This window comes from Triticum dicoccoides, chromosome 3B (genome assembly GCF_002162155.2).
Source record: "Triticum dicoccoides isolate Atlit2015 ecotype Zavitan chromosome 3B, WEW_v2.0, whole genome shotgun sequence".
Taxonomy (NCBI): domain Eukaryota; kingdom Viridiplantae; phylum Streptophyta; class Magnoliopsida; order Poales; family Poaceae; genus Triticum; species Triticum dicoccoides.
This window is the reverse complement of record NC_041385.1, coordinates 707,178,983-707,189,656: the sequence shown is the minus strand read 5'-3', so window position 1 is coordinate 707,189,656 and position 10,674 is coordinate 707,178,983.

Here is a 10,674-nt window from a genome sequence, read left to right as displayed (position 1 = left end):
TATATATCAGGATCTTTCCAACACGAGGTGCTTGCCAAAGGATAAAATGAAAAAGGGGAAGGTGAAGATCACCTTGACTCTTGCATAAAGTAAAAGACATAAAGTAAAACATAGGCCTTTCGCAGAGGGAAGCAAAGGTTGTCATATGCTTTTAGGGTTGGATGCACAAAATCTTAATGTAAAAAAACATCACTTTATATTGCCACTTGTGATATGAACCTTTATTATGCAGTCCCTCGCTTTTATTACTTCCATATCACATGATCGTATAAAGCTTATTTTCTCCGCACTAATAAGTCAAACATATTTAGAGAGCAATTTTTATTGCTTGCAACATGACAACTTACTTGAAGGATCTTACTCAATCCATAGGTAGATATGGTGGACTCTCATGGCAAAACTGGGTTTAAGGATATTTGGAAGCACAAGTAGTATCTCTACTTGGTGGAAGGAATTTGGCTAGCATGAGGGGGAAAGGCAAGCTCAACATGTTTAGAAGATCTATGACAATATACTTTAACTAAGATGTGAGAAAACATAAACCATTACGTTGTCTTCCTTGTCCAACATCAACTCTTTAGCATGTCATACTTTAATGAGTGCTCACAATCATAAAAGATGTCCAAGATAGTATATTTATATGTGAAAACCTCTCTTTCTTTATTACTTCCTATTAATTGCAATGATGACCAAAACTAGGTTTGTCAACTCTCAACAACTTTTATGCCTCATACTCTTTATATGTGAAGTCATTGCTATCCATAAGATCAATATGAACTCTTTTATTTCTTTTCATTCTTTCTGTTTTCTCAAGATCATAGGAAGATAGCAAAGCCCTTGACTCAACACTAATATTTATCATAGATAGCTCACGGACTCGATTACATAAAGGGATCACAAGGCAAACTCAAAACTAATTCATACCAAAACTTTATTCTACTAGATCAAGATATTACTAAAAGGATCAAACTAAGTAAAAACGGTAAAGATAGGAGTGTGATGGTGATACGATACCGGGGCACCTCCCCCAAGCTTGGCAGTTGCCAAGGGGAGTGCCCATACCCATGTAATTATGTCCTCGGAGGTGGTGAAGAAGGAGTTGCTGATGATGTAGGCTTTCTCCTCAATTTACGCTTGAGGATGGAATTTTGGTCCCTTTGGTCATCAATCTCCCGCTCAAGGCTTAATATCCTTTTGCATAATTCCTGTTTGTTTTCCTGGAAGAGACGAAAAGGAATAAACTCGATCTTTGGTTTCTTTGCTCTATTAGGGAGGCTTGACTTTTTGAACTCCAAATGCATATCCCTAGGTTGAGTTAATGGAGCTTCATCTTCGTCTGAGCTTGTCTCCTCCTTTCCCTTAGGCTCATAGTCTTCTTCTTCCTAAGTGGTCCAGCCATCATACTCCAAGTCTCCGTAGACCTTAGGGTTTGCAAGGTAATGAGACACATAGCTTTCTCCCTCTGAATCCTGGGACGACATATTGCTCTAATCTGCGGCAGAAACAGCTTGAAACAAAAAACAGAGGATTTTTGCGTGATATGGTGGTCAAAACCTTCGGGAGATTATATAATGAATTTTTACCTACCAAAAGAAGTAATGTGCAAGAAAACGGAGTTCGGGAGGCACATGAGGTGCCCACGAGACAAGGGGCGCGCCCAGTAGGGGGGCACTCCCTCCACCCTCGTGGAGGCCTCGTGTCCTTCCCGGATTACTTCTTGCTTTCCAAAATTATTAAATATTCCAAAACGGAGAAAAGTTGCAATTAGAGCTGTTTTGGAGTCGGTTTACTTACCGTACCACATACCTATTCCTTTTTGGAGTCTGAAACATTCTGGAAAGTGTCCCTTATGTATTCCTCCGGGGTTACAGTTCAATAATATTAGTTTCAACATTGATAGGATTACCTGAGATGTAATGTTTGATTCTTTGATCGTTCACCACCCTCGGGCTCGTGCCTTCGTAGTTGTTAATTTTTATGGCACCGGAACGATAGACCTCCTAGATAACGTAAGGACCTTCCCACTTAGAGAGAAGTTTTCCTGCAAAAAATCTTAAACGAGAGTTGAATAACGAGAGTTGAATAGCAACACATAATCACCTACGTTAAACTCACGCTTTTGTATTCTTTTATCATGCCATCTTTTAACTTTTTCTTTAAACAACTTGGCATTTTCATAGGCTTGGGTTCTCCATTCATCAAGTGAGCTAATGTCAAATAACCTCTTCTCACCGGCAAGTTTGAAGTCATAGTTGAGCTCTTTAATAGCCCAATATGCTTTATGTTCAAGTTCAAGAGGTAAGTGACACGCTTTTCCATATACCATCTTATATGGAGACATACCCATAGGATTTTTATATGCAATTCTATAGGCCCATAATGCATCATCAAATTTCTTGGACCAATTCTTTCTAGACCTATTAACAGTCTTCTGCAAAATTAGTTTTAACTCTCTATTACTCAGCTCTACTTGACCACTAGACTGTGGGTGATAAGGAGATGCAATTCTATGATTAACAGCATACTTAGCAAGCATTTTACGAAAAGCACCATGAATAAAATGTGAACCACCATCAGTCATAAGATATCTAGGGACTCCAAACCTTGGAAAAATAACTTCCTTAAGCATCTTAATAGAGGTGTTATGATCAGCACTACTAGGTGGAATAGCTTCTGCCCACTTAGTAACGTAATCAACAACAACTAAAAAAATGTGTGTAACAATTAGAGGCAGGAAAAGGTCCCATATAATCAAAGCCCCAAACATCAAATGGTTCAATAACAATAGAATAATTCATAGGCATTTCTTGATGTGTACTAATATTACTAATTCTTTGACATTTATCACAAGACAAGACAAACTTACGGGCATCTTTGAAGAGAGTAGGCCAATAAAAACCAGATTGCAATACCTTATGTGCAGTTCTATCTCCAGCGTGGTGTCCTCCATATGGTTCGGAGTGACACTTGCGTAGGATCTGTTCCTGTTCATGCTCAGGTACACAACATCTAATAACACCATCTACTCCTTCTTCATAAAGGTGTGGGTCATCCCAGAAGTAATGTCTTAAATCATAAAAAAACTTTTTCTTTTGCTGGTATGTGAAACTAGGTGGTATAAATTTAGCAACAATGTAATTAGCATAATCAGCATAGCATGGAGCAGTACGAGAAGCATTAATGACCGCTAATTGTTCATCAGGAAAGCTATCATCAATAGGTAGTGGGTCATCAAGAACATTCTCTAGCCTAGACAAGTTGTCTGCAACGGGGTTCTCAGCTCCCTTTCTATCAATAATATGCAAATCAAATTCTTGAAGCAAGAGAACCATCTAATAAGTCTAGGTTTAGCATCTTTCTTTTCCATAAGATATTTAATTGCAGCATGATCAGTGTGAATAGTAACTTTAGAATCAACAATATAAGGTCTGAACTTATCACATGCAAATATGACTGCTAAAAACCCTTTTTCAGTAGTAGCATAATTTCTCTAGGCAGTATCAAGAGTTTTACTAGCATATTGAATAATATTTAGTTTATTATCAACTCTTTGCCCTAGAACAACACCTACAGCATAATCACTAGCATCCCACATAATTTCAAAGGGTAAATTCCAATCAGGTGGCTGAATAATAGGTGCAGTGATCAAAGCTTTCTTAAGTATTTCAAATGCTTCTAAAGAATCATCATCAAAGACAAAAGGAATATCTTTTTGCAATAAATTAGTCAGAGGCCTAGATATTTGAGAAAAGTCCTTAATGAACCTACTATAAAAGCCGGCATGACCAAGGAAACTTCTTATACCTTTAATGTCCTTGGGACGTGGCATCTTTTCAATAGCATCAACTTTAGCTTTATCAACTTCAATACCTCTCTCAGAAATTTTATGCCCCAAGACAATGCCTTCATTCACCATAAAGTGACACTTTTCCCAATTCAGGACGAGACTAGTGTCTTCACATCTCTGCAAAACTCAATCAAGGTTGCTCAAGCAATCATCAAAAGAGGATCCATAAATGGAGAAGTCGGCCATGAATACCTGACAAATCTTTTCACAAAAGTCAGAGAATATAGCCATCATGCATCTTTGAAAGGTAGCAGGTGCATTACATAAACCAAAAGGCATACCTCTATAAGCAAAAGTACCGAAAGGGCAAGTAAAAGTAGTTTTAGATTGATCCTCCGCTGACATAGGTATTTGAGAGAAACCAGAATAACTATCTAGAAAGCAGAAATGTGTATGTTTGGATAGTCTTTCTAGCATTTGATCAATAAAAGGTAAAGGGTAATGATCTTTCTTAGTAGCTTTATTTAATTTACGGAAATCAATTACCATCCTATAACCTGTAATGATTCTTTGCAGGCTCAATTCATCTTTATCATTAGGAGCAATAGTAATACCTCCCTTCTTAGGAACGCAATGGATAGGACTTACGCAATCACTATCAGCAACGGGATAAATTATACCTGCCTCAAGGATCTTTAGTATCTCCTTTCTTAACACTTCTTTCATCTTAGGATTTAACCGGCGTTGAGGATCTCTAACTGGGTTGGCATTTTTCTCCACTTCTATTTTTAGTTGGCATAGAGTGGGACTAATGCCCTTAAGATCATCCAGAGTATATTCAATAGCAGCACAGTGCTTCTTCAGAGTTTTTAATAATCTTTCCTCTTCCTGCTCTGAAAGTTTAGCACTAATAATAACATGATATAACTTCTTTGCATAAAGATAAGCATATTTAAGATTATCAGGTAGTGGTTTGAGCTCAAACACGAGATCACCCTTGGGTGGAGGGGGATCCCCTAGGATTTCAACAGGTAAGTTGTGTTTTAGAATAGGACCCTGTTGAAGGAATTATTCATCTATTTCCCTTCTTTCATTCATAAACATATCATTTTGATGGTCTAGCAAATATTGTTCTAACGGATCAGTAGGAGGTATGGCAATAGAAGAAAGACCAATAATCTCATCCTCACTAGGTGATTCTTGATCACGAGGTTGTCTATGAAACTTAGAAAAATTAAACTCATGAGACATGTTTCCTAAGCCAATTGTAACAATATCCTTTTCACAATCAATCCTAGCATGAACATTATTCAAGAAGGGTCTACCAAATATAATGGGACAAAATTCATCTTGTGGGGAACCAAGAACAAGAAAATCAGCAGGGTATTTAACTTTCCCACACAAGACTTCAACATCTCTAACAATCCCAAAAGGCTTAATAGTATCTCTATTGGCAAGCTTAATTGTAACATCAATATCTTCCAACTCAGAGGGTGTAATATCGTGCATAATTTCTTTATGTAAGGAAAAAGGTATTGCACTAGCACTAGCACCCATATCACATAAGCCATGATAACAATGATCTCCTATTTTAACAGAAGTAACAGGCATGCCCACAACAGGTCTATGTATCTTAGCATCTGGTCTAGCAATATTAGTGGTTTCACCACAGAAGTAAATAACATGCCCATCTATATTATCATCCAAGAGATCTTTAACCATAGCAATACTAGGTTCAACTTTAATTTGGTCAGGAGGTGTATATGTTCTAGTATTACTCTTACGAACAACAGTTGAAGTTTTAGCATGATCCTTTATTCTTACAGGAAAAGGTGGTTTCTCGACATAAGCAGTAGGAACAATAGGATCATTATAAGTGATAGTATTTTCTTCAATGGTAATAGGTGCAACTACTTTTAGTTCAATGGGAGGATTATATTTAAACCACTTCTCCTTAGGGAGATCAACGTGAGCAGCAAAAGATTCATAGAAAGAAGCTACTATCTCAGAGTCATGTCCATATTTAGTGCTAAATCCACGGAAAGCATCGGTATCCATAAACGATTTAACACACTCAAACTTATGTGTTATACCTGACTCCTTACCATCGTTGGAACCCCAATCTTCAGAGTTGCCTTTAATTCTTTCCAATAAGTCCCACTTGAATTCAGTACTCTTTAGCATATAAGAACCAACACAGGAAGTATCAAGCATGGTGCGATCACTGAGAGAAAGCCGATCATATTTTTTTGAATAATCATTTCTCTTGAGAGCTCATGATTGGGGCATGAATATAACATTGACTTAAGCCTCCCCCAAGCTTGAGCGATGCTTTCTCCTTCGAGAGGCCAGAAATTATATATGTAATTACGATCACGATGAACAAGATGCATAGGATAGAACTTCTGCCAAAATTCTAACTTCAATCATTTATAGTTCCAAGATCCCGTATCGTCACATAGCCTATACCATGTCAATGCGTCTCCCATCAAATATAAAGGGAAAACCTTCCTCTTAACTACATCATCGGGAATACCTGCAAGCTTAATTAATCCACAAACTTCATCCACAAAGATAAGGCGTAAATCGGGATGCAAGGTTCCATCTCCTGCAAAGGGATTAGCTAGCAGTTTCTCTATCATACCCGAAGGAATCTCAAAGTAAACATTTTTAGTAGGTTCAGTAGGTTGAGGAGCAACTCTTTGCTCTTCTCGTCGGGGCGAAGATACCCCGAACAAGCCCCTCAAAGGATTAGTTTCCATAGTAACAAGTGACAGAAAATTTCAGCACACTATATAAATGTTTCCTCACCAAGTTCCACTCACCAAAGGCGCTTCACTCCCTGGCAACGGCACCAGAAAAGAGTATTGATGACCCACAAGTATAGGGGATCTATCATAGTCATTTCGATAAGTAAGAGTGTCGAACCCAACGAGGAGCAGAAGGAAATGACAAGCGGTTTTCAGTAAGGTATTCTCTGCAAGCACTGAAATTGTAGGTAACAGATAGTTTTGTGATAAGATAAATTGTAACGGGTAACTAGCAATGAAAGTAAATAAGGTGAAGCAAGGTGGCCCAATCCTTTTTGTAACAAAGGACAAGCCTGGACAAATTCTTATAATGAGAAAAGCGCTCCCGAGGACACATGGGAATTATCATCAAGCTAGTTTTCATCACGCTCATATGATTCGCGTTCGGTACTTTGATAATTTGATATGTGGGTGGACCGGTGCTTGGGTACTGTCCTTTCTTGGAAAAGCATCCCACTTATGATTAACCCCTATTTCAAGCATCCGCAACTACAAAATAAGTATTAAGGTAAACCTAACTGTCGGGGGCGATGCTGATTCCCGCCAACACCTATGGGGACAGGGCCCCTTTTCGGTTCGGTGGGGGGCGGAGAGCGCACAAAGAGAGGATCGAGGCAGTGCACGCGGGGGGATTTTTACCCAGCTTCGGGCCGCACGGATGCGTAAAACCCTACTGCTGCTTGTTTGTGTATATTGGATTCTTGCTCAGGAGCGATGGACGCTGCCAGACTGAGCGTAAGAGTGTTTCTGGTGTTGAACGAGCCGAGCTGGCCGAGCCTCTGAACTCTCCGGCCTCTGGAACCTCCTCTACGTTGCGCTTGGGCCTCCTTTTATACTCAAGGGGTCACCGACAGGGGGCAACGTAGACAAGAAGGGTAAAAATGGAAAAGGATGTGGTAGGTGCAGCTACCGCTACTGTGGATACAGTGCACCCTACCTAACTCTGACGGCAGGGGACAAGGGCATTAAATGCCTGTCTGAGTCTCCTAAACAGTGCAAAAGGTGACCGTTAGGAGTGCCACCGTTTGCCACGATGGGCTTCTCTTCATCTCCGCTTGCCACCACGTACCCCTAGCTGCACGGCCACCCGCCACGTGCGCTCTGGGAGAGTCCCAGAGCGACACGTTAGCAGGTGAGCTGGAGCGCGGTTACGCAGTGGGGGTTTCCCGCCGCAAGCTCCTTGCCGCGGCCGTCGCCTTGTCGCGCCCGTAAGCTTGTCGCTCGCCGGATCTTGTCGGGACGCAGGGCGCGTCGCGGCAAGCTTTCTTCGTATGTCTTGAGTGGCCTTCCCGACAAGCTCCTCTTGCCAGGGTCTTGTCTCTTCCCGGCAAGCTCCTCTTGCCGGGGCCTTGGTTGGCCTTCCCGGCAAGCTCCTCTTACCGGGGCCTCGGTTGGCCTTCCCGGCAAGCTCCTCTTACCGGGGCCTCGGTTGGCCTTCCCGGCAAGCTCCTCTTACCGGGGCCTCGGTTGGCCTTCCCGGCAAGCTCCTCTTACCGGGGCCTTGGTTTGAGTACTTTGTTCTTGAATGGTCTTCAAGGGAACCACGGAGGGTCCTGGCGGTCACCCGGCAAGCCTTGTCGCAGGGCGCTGCAACTGCCCGTGCACGAGTTCGGGGTAATAGGGTACCCCTACTCTAGTACACCGATAGGAGCCCCCGGGCCTAGGCCATACACGGTGCCGAGCGCTGTTGGGCCAGGCCCAAAACAGTGCACGGGCACACGCGGCCTAGGTCACGCCGAATATAACTCTGCTCCCACCGCGCACGCCCAGAACAGCACGCGTCAAACGCGGCGTCGTGGGAGAGATCGTGGGAGTTTGCGTGGGGCTAAGCCCCCCGAGCATGCGTCAGGCCACGATGATGGGGACGATTCACGCCCTCCTCCTTAAACGGAGGTAGGTGTGAGGGCGCGGTGCATTTACTGGACGGGGCTGGTGCGCGGTTTTCGGGATGCCCACTCCCCGCGTTCACGGGGCGGAGCGATGCTGCCTCATCTGTCGCCTCAGTTCTGCATCCCCGCCACGCGGCTCCCATGCGCTTGAGGTCACGGACGGTGGATTGGGAAACTGGCCCATCGCGAGCGGGTTGGCCCCGACTCCCTGCCTTTCCCGTGCCTTGATTTGCTGAGCGGGGCGGCCGAGCCCCCACCTCGCTCCTTTATAAAGAGCGGGATGGGAACATGGAAAACCCGCACTCTCTCATCTTCTCCTTTCTTCAGCTTCTGCTCCCCTTTCTCTCATCTGCCATGGAGAAAGGGAACCCAGGCCCTTCCTCGGTGGCGGCGAGGCTCGCCGCCAGACAGCGCCTCTCTCCTTCTGCGCCCGTGGTGGCAGAGCCGGTCTTGGGGGGAAGAGGAAGAGGACGAGGTCGCGGACGAGGTCGAGGACGAGGTCGAGGCGCTCGGGGAAGAGGCGGACGGGGCGGCGCGTCAGCTTCACCTCCATCGGCGGTTCTTCCCCCCACGGCGGTCCATATAGGGGACGACCCTTGCGAGTTCTTCGTCAGGCTGCGCCGGGCGCCTCGTCGTCGCCTCCGGCTTCCTGCTCCGTTTGCGCGCGCGATGGAAGTGGAGCCTCCCGAGACGCTGAGACTGCACATGAGGGGCTGTGGGATCAGCGGCACGCGAGTCCGCGTTGCATTCCCAGCCTCTAATGTGATGTATCTTGATCGAGGGTGGAAGACGTTCGCCCGCATCCACAGCTTGACGGAGGGGTTTACCCTCCATTTTAAGTTGATGGAGGGCGATCTCCTCTCCGTCAAGGCCTTCGAGTGCTTCGGCACTCGGGCGAAGTGCTGCGTGGATAGCTCCTCCGACAGCGAAGGCTCCTCCTCGAGCGAGAGCGACGAGGAGGGGAGCAACAGTGACGACGAGGGTAGCGGGCGGCGGAGTAGCGGGTCCGACTAGGCGTCGGGCGCCGCCTTGTGCGGCATCGGCGACTCCATCATCCGCGTCGCCGGCTTCTTGAACTCCCCGGGGTCGTCTCCTTGGGCGGCTGGCGTAGGGAGGCCGCGGAAGGGGAAGAGGGCAGGCGACAAGGCCGTCAAGCCGGAGTACGAGGGCGTGGTGCCCTCGACATCGTGCTGACGTCCTGCCGCCCCGTCTTCGAGCCCCGCTTCCGGCGTCGCCGTCGCCGTCCAGCCTTTGGACGGCCCCCCGGGATGTTCCCTTGGTGTCTTCTGGCACCCGTAGCTCGCCTAGGCACTCCTTTTGCCCTTTTCGCCTCCTTGACCTGCCTCCTGAAAAGGGGGACAGGAAAGGGATCACGGGCATCTTATCTTTTTAATTTGTAAGCCTTCGGGCCTTAGCTGTATCTAAAATTTGTAATCCTCTCTTTCATGTTTTTCATCCTCTATGGACTGTACCTGAGTGGGATGTTTTTTTAATGAAAGGGGATGCTTGCCGGGGTATTTGTCTCGCGAGTTAAACCCACGCCAAGGAGCAAATCCTTGGTATCCTTCGGACAGACATTTCATCTCCCGGCAACAGACCCTGCCGCCTTCCCACGTCGCTCGACCTTTCTCACGCTTTTGACGGAGGCAGGGACGAGGTGGGTGCGTTTTTCCTCGCTTCATCCCCTTGCTGCCGCGACTACGACCGAACTTGGCCCCGAGAACGAGCCCCAGGGCCTAGAGTCGAGGGAGCACGGCAGTTTCCGGGAAGAAACGTGGTTTCGCATTCCCCAGTCCATAAGAGGATGCATGATGAGGGATGAAAGACTTATCTGATAGCGCAGCCCTCGGCAACTCTGGTTTGCCGTGGATGATTCTTGGCACTCACAGCCCCCGGCGATACTGGCTTGTCGGGAAGGCTCTTATCTTCAGCAGAGAACTTTGACGTTCTCGATGCCGGCTTTCGGCAAGCTGATTGCCAGGAAGGCTTTTATCTTCAGCAGAGAACTTTGACGTTCTCGATGCCGGCTTCCGGCAAGCTGGTTGCTAGGAAGGCTTTTGTCTTCAGCAGAGAACTTTGACGTTCTCGATGCCGGCTTCCCGCAAGCTGGTTGCCAGGAAGGCTTTTGTCTTCAGCAGAGAACTTTGACGTTCTCGATGCCGGCTTCCGGCAAGCTGGTTGCCAGGAA